The sequence below is a fragment of the Pseudophryne corroboree genome, chromosome 2 (assembly GCF_028390025.1).
Source record: "Pseudophryne corroboree isolate aPseCor3 chromosome 2, aPseCor3.hap2, whole genome shotgun sequence".
Lineage (NCBI taxonomy): Eukaryota > Metazoa > Chordata > Amphibia > Anura > Myobatrachidae > Pseudophryne > Pseudophryne corroboree.
In genome coordinates, this window is record NC_086445.1 from 1,026,606,246 (window position 1) to 1,026,628,242 (window position 21,997).

The 21,997-nt window shown below is 44.0% G+C and overlaps 1 protein-coding gene across 6 annotated transcripts in view; it reads left to right on the forward strand.

The window, feature by feature from the left end:
• The window catches only part of LOC135050328 (beta-1,4-galactosyltransferase 4-like), a 285,428-nt gene that overhangs the window by 234,560 nt on the left and 28,871 nt on the right, over positions 1-21,997 (forward strand). The gene's annotated exons all lie outside the window — the stretch shown is intronic.

Sequence of the window (21,997 nt, forward strand, 5' to 3'; positions counted from 1 at the left end):
TAATACGCCAGAATGCACTTGTTCCAGTAACAGTTGCCTGGTGCAGCGTAATATTACCTAATGTAATACGCCAGAATGCACTTGTTCCAGTAACAGTTGCCTGGTGCAGCGTAATATTACCTAAGGTAATACGCCAGAATGCACTTGTTCCAGTAATCGTTGCTTGGTGCAGGGTAATATTACCTAAGGTAATACGCCAGAATGCACTTGTTCCAGTAACAGTTGCCTGGTGCAGCGTAATATTACCTAAGGTAATACGCCAGAATGCACTTGTTCCAGTAACAGTTGCCTGGTGCAGTGTAATATTACCTAAGGTAATACGCCAGAATGCACTTGTTCCAGTAACAGTTGCATGGTGCCGTAATACGCCAGAATGCACTTGTTCCAGTAACAGTTGCATGGTGCCGTAATACGCCAGAATGCACTTGTTCCAGTAACCGTTGCCTGGTGCAGTGTAATATTACCTAAGGTAATACGCCAGAATGCACTTGTTCCAGTAACCGTTGCCTGGTGCAGTGTAATATTACCTAAGGTAATACGCCAGAATGCACTAGTTCCAGTAACAGTTGCCTGGTGCAGCGTAATATTACCTAAGGTAATACGCCAGAATGCACTTGTTCCAGTAACAGTTGCCTGGTGCAGCGTAATATTACCTAAGGTAATACGCCAGAATGCACTTGTTCCAGTAACAGTTGCCTGGTGCAGTGTAATATTACCTAAGGTAATACGCCAGAATGCACTTGTTCCAGTAACAGTTGCCTGGTGCAGCGTAATATTACCTAAGGTAATACGCCAGAATGCACTTGTTCCAGTAACAGTTGCCTGGTGCAGTGTAATATTACCTAAGGTAATACGCCAGAATGAACTTGTTCCAGTCACAGTTGCCTGGTGCAGTGTAATATTACCTAAGGTAATACGCCAGAATGCACTTGTTCCAGTAACAGTTGCCTGGTGCAGTGTAATATTACCTAAGGTAATACGCCAGAATGCACTTGTTCCAGTAACAGTTGCCTGGTGCAGCGTAATATTACCTAAGGTAATACGCCAGAATGCACTTGTTCCAGTAACAGTTGCCTGGTGCAGTGTAATATTACCTAAGGTAATACGCCAGAATGCACTTGTTCCAGTAACCGTTGCCTGGTGCAGGGTAATATTACCTAAGGTAATAAGCCAGAATGCACTAGTTCCAGTAACAGTTGCCTGGTGCAGCGTAATATTACCTAAGGTAATACGCCAGAATGCACTTGTTCCAGTAACAGTTGCCTGGTGCAGCGTAATATTACCTAAGGTAATACGCCAGAATGCACTTGTTCCAGTAACAGTTGCCTGGTGCAGTGTAATATTACCTAAGGTAATACGCCAGAATGCACTTGTTCCAGTAACAGTTGCCTGGTGCAGTGTAATATTACCTAAGGTAATACGCCAGAATGCACTTTAGTTCCAGTAACAGTTGCCTGGTGCAGTGTAATATTACCTAAGGTAATACGCCAGAATGCACTTTAGTTCCAGTAACAGTTGCCTGGTGCAGCGTAATATTACCTAAGGTAATACGCCAGAATGCACTTTAGTTCCAGTAACAGTTGCCTGGTGCAGTGTAATATTACCTAAGGTAATACGCCAGAATGCACTTGTTCCAGTAACAGTTGCCTGGTGCAGTGTAATATTACCTAAGGTAATACGCCAGAATGCACTTGTTCCAGTAACAGTTGCCTGGTGCAGCGTAATATTACCTAAGGTAATACGCCAGAATGCACTTTAGTTCCAGTAACAGTTGCCTGGTGCAGCGTAATATTACCTAAGGTAATACGCCAGAATGCACTTTAGTTCCAGTAACAGTTGCCTGGTGCAGCGTAATATTACCTAAGGTAATACGCCAGAATGCACTTTAGTTCCAGTAACAGTTGCCTGGTGCAGTGTAATATTACCTAAGGTAATACGCCAGAATGCACTTTAGTTCCAGTAACAGTTGCCTGGTGCAGTGTAATATTACCTAAGGTAATACGCCAGAATGCACTTTAGTTCCAGTAACAGTTGCCTGGTGCAGTGTAATATTACCTAAGGTAATACGCCAGAATGCACTTGTTCCAGTAACAGTTGCCTGGTGCAGGGTAATATTACCTAAGGTAATACGCCAGAATGCACTTGTTCCAGTAACAGTTGCCTGGTGCAGCGTAATATTACCTAAGGTAATACGCCAGAATGCACTTGTTCCAGTAACAGTTGCCTGGTGCAGCGTAATATTACCTAAGGTAATACGCCAGAATGCACTTGTTCCAGTAACAGTTGCCTGGTGCAGCGTAATATTACCTAAGGTAATACGCCTGAATGCACTTGTTCCAGTAACCGTTGCCTGGTGCAGTGTAATATTACCTAAGGTAATACGCCAGAATGCACTTGTTCCAGTAACAGTTGCCTGGTGCAGCGTAATATTACCTAAGGTAATACGCCAGAATGCACTTGTTCCAGTAACAGTTGCCTGGTGCAGCGTAATATTACCTAAGGTAATACGCCAGAATGCACTAGTTCCAGTAACAGTTGCCTGGTGCAGTGTAATATTACCTAAGGTAATACGCCAGAATGCACTAGTTCCAGTAACAGTTGCCTGGTGCAGTGTAATATTACCTAAGGTAATACGCCAGAATGCACTTGTTCCAGTAACAGTTGCCTGGTGCAGGGTAATATTACCTAAGGTAATACGCCAGAATGCACTTGTTCCAGTAACAGTTGCCTGGTGCAGCGTAATATTACCTAAGGTAATACGCCAGAATGCACTTGTTCCAGTAACAGTTGCCTGGTGCAGCGTAATATTACCTAAGGTAATACGCCAGAATGCACTTGTTCCAGTAACAGTTACCTGGTGCAGCGTAATATTACCTAAGGTAATACGCCAGAATGCACTTGTTCCAGTAACAGTTGCCTGGTGCAGCGTAATATTACCTAAGGTAATACGCCAGAATGCACTTGTTCCAGTAACAGTTGCCTGGTGCAGCGTAATATTACCTAAGGTAATACGCCAGAATGCACTTGTTCCAGTAACAGTTGCCTGGTGCAGGGTAATATTACCTAAGGTAATACGCCAGAATGCACTTGTTCCAGTAACAGTTGCCTGGTGCAGCGTAATATTACCTAAGGTAATACGCCAGAATGCACTTGTTCCAGTAACCGTTGCCTGGTGCAGCGTAATATTACCTAAGGTAATACGCCAGAATGCACTTGTTCCAGTAACAGTTGTCTGGTGCAGCGTAATATTACCTAAGGTAATACGCCAGAATGCACTTGTTCCAGTAACAGTTGCCTGGTGCAGGGTAATATTACCTAAGGTAATACGCCAGAATGCACTTGTTCCAGTAACAGTTGCCTGGTGCAGCGTAATATTACCTAAGGTAATACGCCAGAATGCACTTGTTCCAGTAACAGTTGCCTGGTGCAGCGTAATATTACCTAATGTAATACGCCAGAATGCACTTGTTCCAGTAACAGTTGCCTGGTGCAGCGTAATATTACCTAAGGTAATACGCCAGAATGCACTTGTTCCAGTAACAGTTGCCTGGTGCAGCGTAATATTACCTAAGGTAATACGCCAGAATGCACTAGTTCCAGTAACCGTTGCCTGGTGCAGTGTAATATTACCTAAGGTAATACGCCAGAATGCACTTGTTCCAGTAATCGTTGCTTGGTGCAGGGTAATATTACCTAAGGTAATACGCCAGAATGCACTTGTTCCAGTAACAGTTGCCTGGTGCAGCGTAATATTACCTAAGGTAATACGCCAGAATGCACTTGTTCCAGTAACAGTTGCCTGGTGCAGTGTAATATTACCTAAGGTAATACGCCAGAATGCACTTGTTCCAGTAACAGTTGCCTGGTGCAGTGTAATATTACCTAAGGTAATACGCCAGAATGCACTTGTTCCAGTAACAGTTGCATGGTGCCGTAATACGCCAGAATGCACTTGTTCCAGTAACAGTTGCCTGGTGCAGTGTAATATTACCTAAGGTAATACGCCAGAATGCACTAGTTCCAGTAACAGTTGCCTGGTGCAGTGTAATATTACCTAAGGTAATACGCCAGAATGCACTTGTTCCAGTAACCGTTGCCTGGTGCAGTGTAATATTACCTAAGGTAATACGCCAGAATGCACTTGTTCCAGTAACCGTTGCCTGGTGCAGGGTAATATTACCTAAGGTAATACGCCAGAATGCACTAGTTCCAGTAACAGTTGCCTGGTGCAGCGTAATATTACCTAAGGTAATACGCCAGAATGCACTTGTTCCAGTAACAGTTGCCTGGTGCAGCGTAATATTACCTAAGGTAATACGCCAGAATGCACTTGTTCCAGTAACAGTTGCCTGGTGCAGTGTAATATTACCTAAGGTAATACGCCAGAATGCACTTGTTCCAGTAACAGTTGCCTGGTGCAGCGTAATATTACCTAAGGTAATACGCCAGAATGCACTTGTTCCAGTAACAGTTGCCTGGTGCAGTGTAATATTACCTAAGGTAATACGCCAGAATGAACTTGTTCCAGTCACAGTTGCCTGGTGCAGTGTAATATTACCTAAGGTAATACGCCAGAATGCACTTGTTCCAGTAACAGTTGCCTGGTGCAGTGTAATATTACCTAAGGTAATATGCCAGAATGCACTAGTTCCAGTAACAGTTGCCTGGTGCAGTGTAATATTACCTAAGGTAATACGCCAGAATGCACTTGTTCCAGTAACAGTTGCCTGGTGCAGCGTAATATTACCTAAGGTAATACGCCAGAATGCACTTGTTCCAGTAACAGTTGCCTGGTGCAGGGTAATATTACCTAAGGTAATACGCCAGAATGCACTTGTTCCAGTAACAGTTGCCTGGTGCAGTGTAATATTACCTAAGGTAATACCCCAGAATGCACTTGTTCCAGTAACAGTTGCCTGGTGCAGCGTAATATTACCTAAGGTAATACGCCAGAATGCACTTTAGTTCCAGTAACAGTTGCCTGGTGCAGCGTAATATTACCTAAGGTAATACGCCAGAATGCACTTGTTCCAGTAACAGTTGCCTGGTGCAGTGTAATATTACCTAAGGTAATACGCCAGAATGCACTTGTTCCAGTAACAGTTGCCTGGTGCAGCGTAATATTACCTAAGGTAATACGCCAGAATGCACTTGTTCCAGTAACAGTTGCCTGGTGCAGTGTAATATTACCTAAGGTAATACGCCAGAATGCACTTGTTCCAGTAACAGTTGCCTGGTGCAGTGTAATATTACCTAAGGTAATACGCCAGAATGCACTTGTTCCAGTAACAGTTGCCTGGTGCAGCGTAATATTACCTAAGGTAATACGCCAGAATGCACTTGTTCCAGTAACAGTTGCCTGGTGCAGTGTAATATTACCTAAGGTAATACGCCAGAATGCACTTGTTCCAGTAACAGTTGCCTGGTGCAGTGTAATATTACCTAAGGTAATACGCCAGAATGCACTTGTTCCAGTAACAGTTGCCTGGTGCAGCGTAATATTACCTAAGGTAATACGCCAGAATGCACTTGTTCCAGTAACAGTTGCCTGGTGCAGCGTAATATTACCTAAGGTAATACGCCAGAATGCACTAGTTCCAGTAACCGTTGCCTGGTGCAGCGTAATATTACCTAAGGTAATACGCCAGAATGCACTTGTTCCAGTAACCGTTGCCTGGTGCAGCGTAATATTACCTAAGGTAATACGCCAGAATGCACTAGTTCCAGTAACCGTTGCCTGGTGCAGCGTAATATTACCTAAGGTAATACGCCAGAATGCACTAGTTCCAGTAACCGTTGCCTGGTGCAGGGTAATATTACCTAAGGTAATACGCCAGAATGCACTTGTTCCAGTAACAGTTGCCTGGTGCAGCGTAATATTACCTAAGGTAATACGCCAGAATGCACTTGTTCCAGTAACAGTTGCCTGGTGCAGCGTAATATTACCTAAGGTAATACGCCAGAATGCACTTGTTCCAGTAACAGTTGCCTGGTGCAGCGTAATATTACCTAAGGTAATACGCCAGAATGCACTTGTTCCAGTAACAGTTGCTTGGTGCAGCGTAATATTACCTATGGTAATACGCCAGAATGCACTAGTTCCAGTAACCGTTGCCTGGTGCAGTGTAATATTACCTAAGGTAATACGCCAGAATGCACTTTAGTTCCAGTAACAGTTGCCTGGTGCAGTGTAATATTACCTAAGGTAATACGCCAGAATGCACTTTAGTTCCAGTAACAGTTGCCTGGTGCAGTGTAATATTACCTAAGGTAATACGCCAGAATGCACTTGTTCCAGTAACAGTTGCCTGGTGCAGGGTAATATTACCTAAGGTAATACGCCAGAATGCACTTGTTCCAGTAACAGTTGCCTGGTGCAGCGTAATATTACCTAAGGTAATACGCCAGAATGCACTTGTTCCAGTAACCGTTGCCTGTACGCCAGAATGCACTTGTTCCAGTAACAGTTGCCTGGTGCAGGGTAATATTACCTAAGGTAATACGCCAGAATGCACTTGTTCCAGTAACAGTTGCCTGGTGCAGCGTAATATTACCTAAGGTAATACGCCAGAATGCACTTGTTCCAGTAACAGTTGCCTGGTGCAGCGTAATATTACCTAATGTAATACGCCAGAATGCACTTGTTCCAGTAACAGTTGCCTGGTGCAGCGTAATATTACCTAAGGTAATACGCCAGAATGCACTTGTTCCAGTAATCGTTGCTTGGTGCAGGGTAATATTACCTAAGGTAATACGCCAGAATGCACTTGTTCCAGTAACAGTTGCCTGGTGCAGCGTAATATTACCTAAGGTAATACGCCAGAATGCACTTGTTCCAGTAACAGTTGCCTGGTGCAGTGTAATATTACCTAAGGTAATACGCCAGAATGCACTTGTTCCAGTAACAGTTGCATGGTGCCGTAATACGCCAGAATGCACTTGTTCCAGTAACAGTTGCATGGTGCCGTAATACGCCAGAATGCACTTGTTCCAGTAACCGTTGCCTGGTGCAGTGTAATATTACCTAAGGTAATACGCCAGAATGCACTTGTTCCAGTAACCGTTGCCTGGTGCAGTGTAATATTACCTAAGGTAATACGCCAGAATGCACTAGTTCCAGTAACAGTTGCCTGGTGCAGCGTAATATTACCTAAGGTAATACGCCAGAATGCACTTGTTCCAGTAACAGTTGCCTGGTGCAGCGTAATATTACCTAAGGTAATACGCCAGAATGCACTTGTTCCAGTAACAGTTGCCTGGTGCAGTGTAATATTACCTAAGGTAATACGCCAGAATGCACTTGTTCCAGTAACAGTTGCCTGGTGCAGCGTAATATTACCTAAGGTAATACGCCAGAATGCACTTGTTCCAGTAACAGTTGCCTGGTGCAGTGTAATATTACCTAAGGTAATACGCCAGAATGAACTTGTTCCAGTCACAGTTGCCTGGTGCAGTGTAATATTACCTAAGGTAATACGCCAGAATGCACTTGTTCCAGTAACAGTTGCCTGGTGCAGTGTAATATTACCTAAGGTAATACGCCAGAATGCACTTGTTCCAGTAACAGTTGCCTGGTGCAGCGTAATATTACCTAAGGTAATACGCCAGAATGCACTTGTTCCAGTAACAGTTGCCTGGTGCAGTGTAATATTACCTAAGGTAATACGCCAGAATGCACTTGTTCCAGTAACCGTTGCCTGGTGCAGGGTAATATTACCTAAGGTAATAAGCCAGAATGCACTAGTTCCAGTAACAGTTGCCTGGTGCAGCGTAATATTACCTAAGGTAATACGCCAGAATGCACTTGTTCCAGTAACAGTTGCCTGGTGCAGCGTAATATTACCTAAGGTAATACGCCAGAATGCACTTGTTCCAGTAACAGTTGCCTGGTGCAGTGTAATATTACCTAAGGTAATACGCCAGAATGCACTTGTTCCAGTAACAGTTGCCTGGTGCAGTGTAATATTACCTAAGGTAATACGCCAGAATGCACTTTAGTTCCAGTAACAGTTGCCTGGTGCAGTGTAATATTACCTAAGGTAATACGCCAGAATGCACTTTAGTTCCAGTAACAGTTGCCTGGTGCAGCGTAATATTACCTAAGGTAATACGCCAGAATGCACTTTAGTTCCAGTAACAGTTGCCTGGTGCAGTGTAATATTACCTAAGGTAATACGCCAGAATGCACTTGTTCCAGTAACAGTTGCCTGGTGCAGTGTAATATTACCTAAGGTAATACGCCAGAATGCACTTGTTCCAGTAACAGTTGCCTGGTGCAGCGTAATATTACCTAAGGTAATACGCCAGAATGCACTTTAGTTCCAGTAACAGTTGCCTGGTGCAGCGTAATATTACCTAAGGTAATACGCCAGAATGCACTTTAGTTCCAGTAACAGTTGCCTGGTGCAGCGTAATATTACCTAAGGTAATACGCCAGAATGCACTTTAGTTCCAGTAACAGTTGCCTGGTGCAGTGTAATATTACCTAAGGTAATACGCCAGAATGCACTTTAGTTCCAGTAACAGTTGCCTGGTGCAGTGTAATATTACCTAAGGTAATACGCCAGAATGCACTTTAGTTCCAGTAACAGTTGCCTGGTGCAGTGTAATATTACCTAAGGTAATACGCCAGAATGCACTTGTTCCAGTAACAGTTGCCTGGTGCAGGGTAATATTACCTAAGGTAATACGCCAGAATGCACTTGTTCCAGTAACAGTTGCCTGGTGCAGCGTAATATTACCTAAGGTAATACGCCAGAATGCACTTGTTCCAGTAACAGTTGCCTGGTGCAGCGTAATATTACCTAAGGTAATACGCCAGAATGCACTTGTTCCAGTAACAGTTGCCTGGTGCAGCGTAATATTACCTAAGGTAATACGCCTGAATGCACTTGTTCCAGTAACCGTTGCCTGGTGCAGTGTAATATTACCTAAGGTAATACGCCAGAATGCACTTGTTCCAGTAACAGTTGCCTGGTGCAGCGTAATATTACCTAAGGTAATACGCCAGAATGCACTTGTTCCAGTAACAGTTGCCTGGTGCAGCGTAATATTACCTAAGGTAATACGCCAGAATGCACTAGTTCCAGTAACAGTTGCCTGGTGCAGTGTAATATTACCTAAGGTAATACGCCAGAATGCACTAGTTCCAGTAACAGTTGCCTGGTGCAGTGTAATATTACCTAAGGTAATACGCCAGAATGCACTTGTTCCAGTAACAGTTGCCTGGTGCAGGGTAATATTACCTAAGGTAATACGCCAGAATGCACTTGTTCCAGTAACAGTTGCCTGGTGCAGCGTAATATTACCTAAGGTAATACGCCAGAATGCACTTGTTCCAGTAACAGTTGCCTGGTGCAGCGTAATATTACCTAAGGTAATACGCCAGAATGCACTTGTTCCAGTAACAGTTACCTGGTGCAGCGTAATATTACCTAAGGTAATACGCCAGAATGCACTTGTTCCAGTAACAGTTGCCTGGTGCAGCGTAATATTACCTAAGGTAATACGCCAGAATGCACTTGTTCCAGTAACAGTTGCCTGGTGCAGCGTAATATTACCTAAGGTAATACGCCAGAATGCACTTGTTCCAGTAACAGTTGCCTGGTGCAGGGTAATATTACCTAAGGTAATACGCCAGAATGCACTTGTTCCAGTAACAGTTGCCTGGTGCAGCGTAATATTACCTAAGGTAATACGCCAGAATGCACTTGTTCCAGTAACCGTTGCCTGGTGCAGCGTAATATTACCTAAGGTAATACGCCAGAATGCACTTGTTCCAGTAACAGTTGTCTGGTGCAGCGTAATATTACCTAAGGTAATACGCCAGAATGCACTTGTTCCAGTAACAGTTGCCTGGTGCAGGGTAATATTACCTAAGGTAATACGCCAGAATGCACTTGTTCCAGTAACAGTTGCCTGGTGCAGCGTAATATTACCTAAGGTAATACGCCAGAATGCACTTGTTCCAGTAACAGTTGCCTGGTGCAGCGTAATATTACCTAATGTAATACGCCAGAATGCACTTGTTCCAGTAACAGTTGCCTGGTGCAGCGTAATATTACCTAAGGTAATACGCCAGAATGCACTTGTTCCAGTAACAGTTGCCTGGTGCAGCGTAATATTACCTAAGGTAATACGCCAGAATGCACTAGTTCCAGTAACCGTTGCCTGGTGCAGTGTAATATTACCTAAGGTAATACGCCAGAATGCACTTGTTCCAGTAATCGTTGCTTGGTGCAGGGTAATATTACCTAAGGTAATACGCCAGAATGCACTTGTTCCAGTAACAGTTGCCTGGTGCAGCGTAATATTACCTAAGGTAATACGCCAGAATGCACTTGTTCCAGTAACAGTTGCCTGGTGCAGTGTAATATTACCTAAGGTAATACGCCAGAATGCACTTGTTCCAGTAACAGTTGCCTGGTGCAGTGTAATATTACCTAAGGTAATACGCCAGAATGCACTTGTTCCAGTAACAGTTGCATGGTGCCGTAATACGCCAGAATGCACTTGTTCCAGTAACAGTTGCCTGGTGCAGTGTAATATTACCTAAGGTAATACGCCAGAATGCACTAGTTCCAGTAACAGTTGCCTGGTGCAGTGTAATATTACCTAAGGTAATACGCCAGAATGCACTTGTTCCAGTAACCGTTGCCTGGTGCAGTGTAATATTACCTAAGGTAATACGCCAGAATGCACTTGTTCCAGTAACCGTTGCCTGGTGCAGGGTAATATTACCTAAGGTAATACGCCAGAATGCACTAGTTCCAGTAACAGTTGCCTGGTGCAGCGTAATATTACCTAAGGTAATACGCCAGAATGCACTTGTTCCAGTAACAGTTGCCTGGTGCAGCGTAATATTACCTAAGGTAATACGCCAGAATGCACTTGTTCCAGTAACAGTTGCCTGGTGCAGTGTAATATTACCTAAGGTAATACGCCAGAATGCACTTGTTCCAGTAACAGTTGCCTGGTGCAGCGTAATATTACCTAAGGTAATACGCCAGAATGCACTTGTTCCAGTAACAGTTGCCTGGTGCAGTGTAATATTACCTAAGGTAATACGCCAGAATGAACTTGTTCCAGTCACAGTTGCCTGGTGCAGTGTAATATTACCTAAGGTAATACGCCAGAATGCACTTGTTCCAGTAACAGTTGCCTGGTGCAGTGTAATATTACCTAAGGTAATATGCCAGAATGCACTAGTTCCAGTAACAGTTGCCTGGTGCAGTGTAATATTACCTAAGGTAATACGCCAGAATGCACTTGTTCCAGTAACAGTTGCCTGGTGCAGCGTAATATTACCTAAGGTAATACGCCAGAATGCACTTGTTCCAGTAACAGTTGCCTGGTGCAGGGTAATATTACCTAAGGTAATACGCCAGAATGCACTAGTTCCAGTAACAGTTGTCTGGTGCAGCGTAATATTACCTAAGGTAATACGCCAGAATGCACTAGTTCCAGTAACAGTTGCCTGGTGCAGCGTAATATTACCTAAGGTAATACGCCAGAATGCACTTGTTCCAGTAACCGTTGCCTGGTGCAGGGTAATATTACCTAAGGTAATAAGCCAGAATGCACTAGTTCCAGTAACAGTTGCCTGGTGCAGCGTAATATTACCTAAGGTAATACGCCAGAATGCACTTGTTCCAGTAACAGTTGCCTGGTGCAGCGTAATATTACCTAAGGTAATACGCCAGAATACACTTGTTCCAGTAACAGTTGCCTGGTGCAGTGTAATATTACCTAAGGTAATACGCCAGAATGAACTTGTTCCAGTCACAGTTGCCTGGTGCAGTGTAATATTACCTAAGGTAATACGCCAGAATGCACTTGTTCCAGTAACAGTTGCCTGGTGCAGCGTAATATTACCTAAGGTAATACGCCAGAATGCACTTGTTCCAGTAACAGTTACCTGGTGCAGTGTAATATTACCTAAGGTAATACGCCAGAATGCACTTGTTCCAGTAACAGTTGCCTGGTGCAGCGTAATATTACCTAAGGTAATACGCCAGAATGCACTTGTTCCAGTAACAGTTGCCTGGTGCAGCGTAATATTACCTAAGGTAATACGCCAGAATACACTTGTTCCAGTAACAGTTGCCTGGTGCAGTGTAATATTACCTAAGGTAATACGCCAGAATGAACTTGTTCCAGTCACAGTTGCCTGGTGCAGTGTAATATTACCTAAGGTAATACGCCAGAATGCACTTGTTCCAGTAACAGTTGCATGGTGCCGTAATACGCCAGAATGCACTTGTTCCAGTAACAGTTGCCTGGTGCAGCGTAATATTACCTAAGGTAATACGCCAGAATGCACTTGTTCCAGTAACAGTTACCTGGTGCAGTGTAATATTACCTAAGGTAATACGCCAGAATGCACTTGTTCCAGTAACAGTTGCCTGGTGCAGCGTAATATTACCTAAGGTAATACGCCAGAATGCACTTGTTCCAGTAACAGTTGCCTGGTGCAGCGTAATATTACCTAAGGTAATACGCCAGAATGCACTTGTTCCAGTAACAGTTGCCTGGTGCAGGGTAATATTACCTAAGGTAATACGCCAGAATGCACTTGTTCCAGTAACCGTTGCCTGGTGCAGGGTAATATTACCTAAGGTAATAAGCCAGAATGCACTAGTTCCAGTAACAGTTGTCTGGTGCAGCGTAATATTACCTAAGGTAATACGCCAGAATGCACTAGTTCCAGTAACAGTTGCCTGGTGCAGCGTAATATTACCTAAGGTAATACGCCAGAATGCACTTGTTCCAGTAACCGTTGCCTGGTGCAGGGTAATATTACCTAAGGTAATAAGCCAGAATGCACTAGTTCCAGTAACAGTTGCCTGGTGCAGCGTAATATTACCTAAGGTAATACGCCAGAATGCACTTGTTCCAGTAACAGTTGCCTGGTGCAGCGTAATATTACCTAAGGTAATACGCCAGAATACACTTGTTCCAGTAACAGTTGCCTGGTGCAGTGTAATATTACCTAAGGTAATACGCCAGAATGAACTTGTTCCAGTCACAGTTGCCTGGTGCAGTGTAATATTACCTAAGGTAATACGCCAGAATGCACTTGTTCCAGTAACAGTTGCATGGTGCCGTAATACGCCAGAATGCACTTGTTCCAGTAACAGTTGCCTGGTGCAGCGTAATATTACCTAAGGTAATACGCCAGAATGCACTTGTTCCAGTAACAGTTACCTGGTGCAGTGTAATATTACCTAAGGTAATACGCCAGAATGCACTTGTTCCAGTAACAGTTGCCTGGTGCAGCGTAATATTACCTAAGGTAATACGCCAGAATGCACTTGTTCCAGTAACCGTTGCCTGGTGCAGCGTAATATTACCTAAGGTAATATGCCAGAATGCACTTGTTCCAGTAACAGTTGCCTGGTGCAGCGTAATATTACCTAAGGTAATATGCCAGAATGCACTAGTTCCAGTAACAGTTGCCTGGTGCAGTGTAATATTACCTAAGGTAATACGCCAGAATGCACTTGTTCCAGTAACCGTTGCCTGGTGCAGGGTAATATTACCTAAGGTAATAAGCCAGAATGCACTAGTTCCAGTAACAGTTGCCTGGTGCAGCGTAATATTACCTAAGGTAATACGCCAGAATGCACTTGTTCCAGTAACAGTTGCCTGGTGCAGCGTAATATTACCTAAGGTAATACGCCAGAATACACTTGTTCCAGTAACAGTTGCCTGGTGCAGCGTAATATTACCTAAGGTAATACGCCAGAATGCACTTGTTCCAGTAACAGTTGCATGGTGCCGTAATACGCCAGAATGCACTTGTTCCAGTAACAGTTGCCTGGTGCAGCGTAATATTACCTAAGGTAATACGCCAGAATACACTTGTTCCAGTAACAGTTGCCTGGTGCAGCGTAATATTACCTAAGGTAATACGCCAGAATGCACTTGTTCCAGTAACCGTTGCCTGGTGCAGGGTAATATTACCTAAGGTAATACGCCAGAATGCACTTGTTCCAGTAACAGTTGCCTGGTGCAGGGTAATATTACCTAAGGTAATACGCCAGAATGCACTTGTTCCAGTAACAGTTGCCTGGTGCAGTGTAATATTACCTAAGGTAATACGCCAGAATGCACTTGTTCCAGTAACAGTTGCCTGGTGCAGCGTAATATTACCTAAGGTAACAGTTGCCTGGTGCAGCGTAATATTACCTAAGGTAATACGCCAGAATGCACTTGTTCCAGTAACAGTTGCCTGGTGCAGGGTAATATTACCTAAGGTAATACGCCAGAATGCACTAGTTCCAGTAACAGTTGCCTGGTGCAGTGTAATATTACCTAAGGTAATACGCCAGAATGCACTTGTTCCAGTAACCGTTGCCTGGTGCAGGGTAATATTACCTAAGGTAATAAGCCAGAATGCACTAGTTCCAGTAACAGTTGCCTGGTGCAGCGTAATATTACCTAAGGTAATACGCCAGAATGCACTTGTTCCAGTAACAGTTGCCTGGTGCAGCGTAATATTACCTAAGGTAATACGCCAGAATACACTTGTTCCAGTAACAGTTGCCTGGTGCAGCGTAATATTACCTAAGGTAATACGCCAGAATGCACTTGTTCCAGTAACAGTTGCATGGTGCCGTAATACGCCAGAATGCACTTGTTCCAGTAACAGTTGCCTGGTGCAGCGTAATATTACCTAAGGTAATACGCCAGAATACACTTGTTCCAGTAACAGTTGCCTGGTGCAGCGTAATATTACCTAAGGTAATACGCCAGAATGCACTTGTTCCAGTAATCGTTGCTTGGTGCAGTGTAATATTACCTAAGGTAATACGCCAGAATGCTCTTGTTCCAGTAACCGTTGCCTGGTGCAGGGTAATATTACCTAAGGTAATACGCCAGAATGCACTTGTTCCAGTAACAGTTGCCTGGTGCAGGGTAATATTACCTAAGGTAATACGCCAGAATGCACTTGTTCCAGTAACAGTTTCCTGGTGCAGCGTAATATTACCTAAGGTAACAGTTGCCTGGTGCAGCGTAATATTACCTAAGGTAATACGCCAGAATGCACTTGTTCCAGTAACCGTTGCCTGGTGCAGGGTAATATTACCTAAGGTAATACGCCAGAATGCACTTGTTCCAGTAACAGTTGCCTGGTGCAGGGTAATATTACCTAAGGTAATACGCCAGAATGCACTTGTTCCAGTAACAGTTGCCTGGTGCAGCGTAATATTACCTAAGGTAACAGTTGCCTGGTGCAGCGTAATATTACCTAAGGTAATACGCCAGAATGCACTTGTTCCAGTAACAGTTGCCTGGTGCAGGGTAATATTACCTAAGGTAATACGCCAGAATGCACTAGTTCCAGTAACAGTTGTCTGGTGCAGTGTAATATTACCTAAGGTAATACGCCAGAATGCACTTGTTCCAGTAACAGTTGCCTGGTGCAGTGTAATATTACCTAAGGTAATACGCCAGAATGCACTTGTTCCAGTAACAGTTGCCTGGTGCAGTGTAATATTACCTAAGGTAATACGCCAGAATGCACTTGTTCCAGTAACAGTTGCCTGGTGCAGCGTAATATTACCTAAGGTAACAGTTGCCTGGTGCAGCGTAATATTACCTAAGGTAATACGCCAGAATGCACTTGTTCCAGTAACAGTTGCCTGGTGCAGGGTAATATTACCTAAGGTAATACGCCAGAATGCACTAGTTCCAGTAACAGTTGTCTGGTGCAGTGTAATATTACCTAAGGTAATACGCCAGAATGCACTTGTTCCAGTAACAGTTGCCTGGTGCAGTGTAATATTACCTAAGGTAATACGCCAGAATGCACTTGTTCCAGTAACAGTTGCCTGGTGCAGTGTAATATTACCTAAGGTAATACGCCAGAATGCACTTGTTCCAGTAACCGTTGCCTGGTGCAGGGTAATATTACCTAAGGTAATACGCCAGAATGCACTAGTTCCAGTAACAGTTGCCTGGTGCAGCGTAATATTACCTAAGGTAATACGCCAGAATGCACTTGTTCCAGTCACAGTTGCCTGGTGCAGGATAATATTACCTAAGGATATACGCCAGAATGCACTTGTTCCAGTAACAGTTGCCTGGTGCAGGGTAATATTACCTAAGGTAATACGCCAGAATGCACTTGTTCCAGTAACCGTTGCCTGGTGCAGTGTAATATTACCTAAGGTAATACGCCAGAATGCACTTGTTCCAGTAACAGTTGCCTGGTGCAGTGTAATATTACCTAAGGTAATACGCCAGAATGCACTTGTTCCAGTAACAGTTGCCTGGTGCAGTGTAATATTACCTAAGGTAATACGCCAGAATGCACTTGTTCCAGTAACAGTTGTCTGGTGCAGGGTAATATTACCTAAGGTAATACGCCAGAATGCACTTGTTCCAGTAACAGTTGCCTGGTGCAGCGTAATATTACCTAAGGTAATACGCCAGAATGCACTTGTTCCAGTAACCGTTGCCTGGTGCAGGGTAATATTACCTAAGGTAATAAGCCAGAATGCACTAGTTCCAGTAACAGTTGCCTGGTGCAGCGTAATATTACCTAAGGTAATACGCCAGAATGCACTTGTTCCAGTCACAGTTGCCTGGTGCAGGATAATATTACCTAAGGATATACGCCAGAATGCACTTGTTCCAGTAACAGTTGCCTGGTGCAGTGTAATATTACCTAAGGTAATACGCCAGAATGCACTTGTTCCAGTAACAGTTGCCTGGTGCAGGGTAATATTACCTAAGGTAATACGCCAGAATGCACTTGTTCCAGTAACCGTTGCCTGGTGCAGTGTAATATTACCTAAGGTAATACGCCAGAATGCACTTGTTCCAGTAACAGTTGCCTGGTGCAGTGTAATATTACCTAAGGCAGTGGTTCCCAAACTTTTGTGAGTCACGGCACCCTGGAGTGTCAGATTTTTTTTTCACGGCACCCCTAGGCCACAAGTTTCTTATTGAGAAATTTAGAAAAAAATATTAGATTAAGTAAACGATGTTTATATGTCATCCTTAGGGTCAGTTATGTGGTGAGGGACAAGATTTGCTTCTGTTTGTCCACATATTTTATAACTGGAAACCATCAGCACTGGTTTTGCCTATTAAATTGACAATAAATAGTTTGAATTGGTCCTTGACCACCAACCTGAGGCACCCCTGCAAGTGTCCCGCGGCACCCCAGGGTGCCACGGCACACAGTTTGGGAACCACTGACCTAAGGTAATACGCCAGAATGCACTTGTTCCAGTAACAGTTGCCTGGTGCAGCGTAATATTACCTAAGGTAATACGCCAGAATGCACTTGTTCCAGTAACAGTTGCCTGGTGCAGTGTAATATTACCTAAGGTAATACGCCAGAATGCACTTGTTCCAGTAACAGTTGCCTGGTGCAGCGTAATATTACCTAAGGTAATACGCCAGAATGCACTTGTTCCAGTAACAGTTGCCTGGTGCAGTGTAATATTACCTAAGGTAATACGCCAGAATGCACTTGTTCCAGTAACAGTTGCCTGGTGCAGCGTAATATTACCTAAGGTAATACGCCAGAATGCACTAGTTCCAGTAACAGTTGTCTGGTGCAGCGTAATATTACCTAAGGTAATACGCCAGAATGCACTTGTTCCAGTAACAGTTGCCTGGTGCAGTGTAATATCACCTAAGGTAATACGCCAGAATGCACTTGTTCCAGTAACAGTTGCCTGGTGCAGTGTAATATTACCTAAGGTAATACGCCAGAATGCACTTGTTCCAGTAACCGTTGCCTGGTGCAGTGTAATATCACCTAAGGTAATACGCCAGAATGCATTTGTTCCAGTAACAGTTGCCTGGTGCAGCGTAATATTACCTAAGGTAATACGCCAGAATGCACTTGTTCCAGTAACAGTTGCCTGGTGCAGTGTAATATCACCTAAGGTAATACGCCAGAATGCACTTGTTCCAGTAACAGTTGCCTGGTGCAGTGTAATATTACCTAAGGTAATACGCCAGAATGCACTAGTTCCAGTAACAGTTGCCTGGTGCAGTGTAATATTACCTAAGGTAATACGCCAGAATGCACTTGTTCCAGTAACAGTTGCCTGGTGCAGTGTAATATTACCTAAGGTAATACGCCAGAATGCACTTGTTCCAGTAACAGTTGCCTGGTGCAGCGTAATATTACCTAAGGTAATACGCCAGAATGCACTTGTTCCAGTAACAGTTGCCTGGTGCAGTGTAATATTACCTAAGGTAATACGCCAGAATGCACTTGTTCCAGTAACAGTTGCCTGGTGCAGTGTAATATTACCTAAGGTAATACGCCAGAATGCACTTGTTCCAGTAACAGTTGCCTGGTGCAGTGTAATATTACCTAAGGTAATACGCCAGAATGCACTAGTTCCAGTAACAGTTGCCTGGTGCAGTGTAATATTATCTAAGGTAATACGCCAGAATGCACTTGTTCCAGTAACAGTTGCCTGGTGCAGTGTAATATTACCTAAGGTAATACGCCAGAATGCACTTGTTCCAGTAACAGTTGCCTGGTGCAGGGTAATATTACCTAAGGTAATATGCCAGAATGCACTAGTTCCAGTAACAGTTGCCTGGTGCAGTGTAATATTACCTAAGGTAATACGCCAGAATGCACTTGTTCCAGTAACAGTTGCCTGGTGCAGTGTAATATTACCTAAGGTAATACGCCAGAATGCACTTGTTCCAGTAACAGTTGCCTGGTGCAGTGTAATATTACCTAAGGTAATATGCCAGAATGCACTAGTTCCAGTAACAGTTGCCTGGTGCAGTGTAATATTACCTAAGGTAATACGCCAGAATGCACTTGTTCCAGTAACCGTTGCCTGGTGCAGTGTAATATTACCTAAGGTAATACGCCAGAATGCACTTGTTCCAGTAACAGTTGCCTGGTGCAGGGTAATATTACCTAAGGTAATACGCCAGAATGCACTTGTTCCAGTAACCGTTGCCTGGTGCAGCGTAATATTACCTAAGGTAATACGCCAGAATGCACTTGTTCCAGTAACATTTGCCTGGTGCAGCGTAATATTACCTAAGGTAATACGCCAGAATGCACTTGTTCCAGTAACAGTTGCCTGGTGCAGCGTAATATTACCTAAGGTAATACGCCAGAATGCACTTGTTCCAGTAACAGTTGCCTGGTGCAGGGTAATATTACCTAAGGTAATACGCCAGAATGCACTTGTTCCAGTAACCGTTGCCTGGTGCAGTGTAATATTACCTAAGGTAATACGCCAGAATGCACTTGTTCCAGTAACATTTGCCTGGTGCAGCGTAATATTACCTAAGGTAATACGCCAGAATGCACTTGTTCCAGTAACAGTTGCCTGGTGCAGCGTAATATTACCTAAGGTAATACGCCAGAATGCACTTGTTCCAGTAACAGTTGCCTGGTGCAGCATAATATTACCTAAGGTAATACGCCAGAATGCACTTGTTCCAGTAACAGTTGCCTGGTGCAGGGTAATATTACCTAAGGTAATACGCCAGAATGCACTTGTTCCAGTAACAGTTGCCTGGTGCAGTGTAATATTACCTAAGGTAATACGCCAGAATGCACTAGTTCCAGTAACAGTTGCCTGGTGCAGCGTAATATTACCTAAGGTAATACGCCAGAATGCACTTGTTCCAGTAACAGTTGCCTGGTGCAGTGTAATATTACCTAAGGTAATACGCCAGAATGCACTTGTTCCAGTAACAGTTGCCTGGTGCAGCGTAATATTACCTAAGGTAATACGCCAGAATGCACTAGTTCCAGTAACAGTTGCCTGGTGCAGCGTAATATTACCTAAGGTAATACGCCAGAATGCACTTGTTCCAGTAATCGTTGCCTGGAACGGAGCTAAAGGAAAATGCACTTTAGTTTTGCCTTAGCATAAGGTGGTAGATTCAGCCCCATTGGGTGCAGGTTCCCCTCTAGATCATCTGTTCTCCTATCAGTTTGGAGAAATCGCTGATACTCTCGTCCATTTCAGTCTAGGACAATGTAAAATCGGAGAAGCTTAATGAGCAGTGTAATAGGTGCAGTATAAAGCTTTATTAGCAATGTGAGCTGGAAGAGGGACACAGGGCTTGTTATTAGTAAGAGACCGATACACATGAAAGCAGTATTGTGTGGATGAAAAGAAATCCTTTCATGGAGTGGACTGATATCTAAATAATCAGAGCTCTCTAATTACCAGGATTGTCCTGCCAGCGTCCACGCACTGCCCCTGTTACAGGTACGGGCAAACGTCTTCAGTCGCCAGCGGAGAAAGGCCTTAATTGTTAGGCATACAGGAGAACCCATGCACTGTTATTATACAACTTCCGCGCCGTAAATTTGGCAACAGTTGTGTTGGCTTGCGTATTGTCTTCTGTCGCATTGTGGTGTGTTGGGAGGTGCAAATTTAGCTACGCTAAGTCAGTGTGTTCGTTGCAAATGGATCAGTGAGCTCTGTGCAGGCTTATGTGTTGCAAGGGAATGAAATGGTTATTCATAGGGGAAAAATGTCATGCCACCCCCCCCCCCCACCTTCAAAACAAAAAAAAAACAAAGCCAGACCGTTTCCAGCAACGTGATCTTAATAGGGGGGATGGTGTGGGGTAAATCCACAGCCAGGGGACACACTTGATAGGATCCCCAAGCTGAAGCATTCATCCTCCCCCCAACTAGTCACCCCTGCCTTGGGATTCCTCAGAAACTGTGGACCCCACCCAGTAAAAGTAGTCCCCCCTCCCGAGTATCCCCCAGTGCTAGGGGGAAGCCCGGGGCTATCCCCGGAACCCCTGGTAGCGCTGGTGGCATTTGTGTAAAAGTTAGAGTAATATTGTCTTTTACAGGAGGACTACAGGTTCCAGCAAGCCTCCCCCGCATGCCGGTACTTGGCGAACCACAAGTACCAGTATGTCGGGCATTAAGGGTCTGCTGGTACTTATATAAATGAAATATAAAAAACCCACTAAACACACATCCCGTAAAGTGTGTCTTTGGCTGGGGCAATACCCCTCTGCTAGTAAGAGCCGGTGCTGCTCCTGGAAATACGGGGGACCCCTACGCATTTTTTCCCCTTATATTTCTGGCACCTGGACTGTCAAAAGTGCCAAGTCCTGGTTCATTGAAATACAGGAGACCGCCACATCGTTTCCCCCCTTATCACCTGATCCAGGACTGGGAGAGGGAGGGGGAACCCCTAAAAATCAGCATTTAATTCACTTAGAACACATAAGCCTGCACAGATCTCACTAATCCGTGCAGGCTATGCAGCAAACACGCTTATTATAAGCAAGTGCATTCAGGTGCGATTTTGATGGGAATTTGAGCGATTTCACAAAAATTGTTCTTAGTAAATTCGTGATTTACACTGATCCCAATGTTATTTTGACAAAGTTTGTACGGATAATGATTTTCTGCGATTTGGGACGGAAATCCTTTACAGGGCGTGGTTTTGCCTTGTACAAGATTGCCACTTTAAGAAGAAAAAAAAAACACGTTTGGCCGGGATCCCGCACCTCTAGCCAACTCAGACTTCATTACATCTGGCCCCCGGTTTGTGAAATCGAGTTACACATGCGATTTTTGTGCAGATTGGTCCTCCGTAAATTCGCAATTCATAAAATCCCAGCATTATAACAAAAAAACGAAATCACCCAAAGTAGATTTTGAGTAAATTTCCCCCCGCCCAGATTGTACAACCCAACGATCCCATCTCACTCGTGCCGCACATTATATAATCGGTCCAATTTGCTCAACAACAACCTACAGTAATTGTACGCTGATGATACTCAAATCTACCTATCCTCCCCAGATTTATCACCGTCTGTATTGGCTCGTGTCACTGGATGCCTGTCTGCCATTTCATCTTGGATGTCATCTCGCCACCTCAAACTCAACATTTCCAAAACAGAATTAATTATTTTCCCACCAGCCAAGAGTAGTTACCAACCTGATATTGCCATAACTGTTGACAATGCAACTATCCACCCCACCCCACAAGCTCACTGCCTAGGT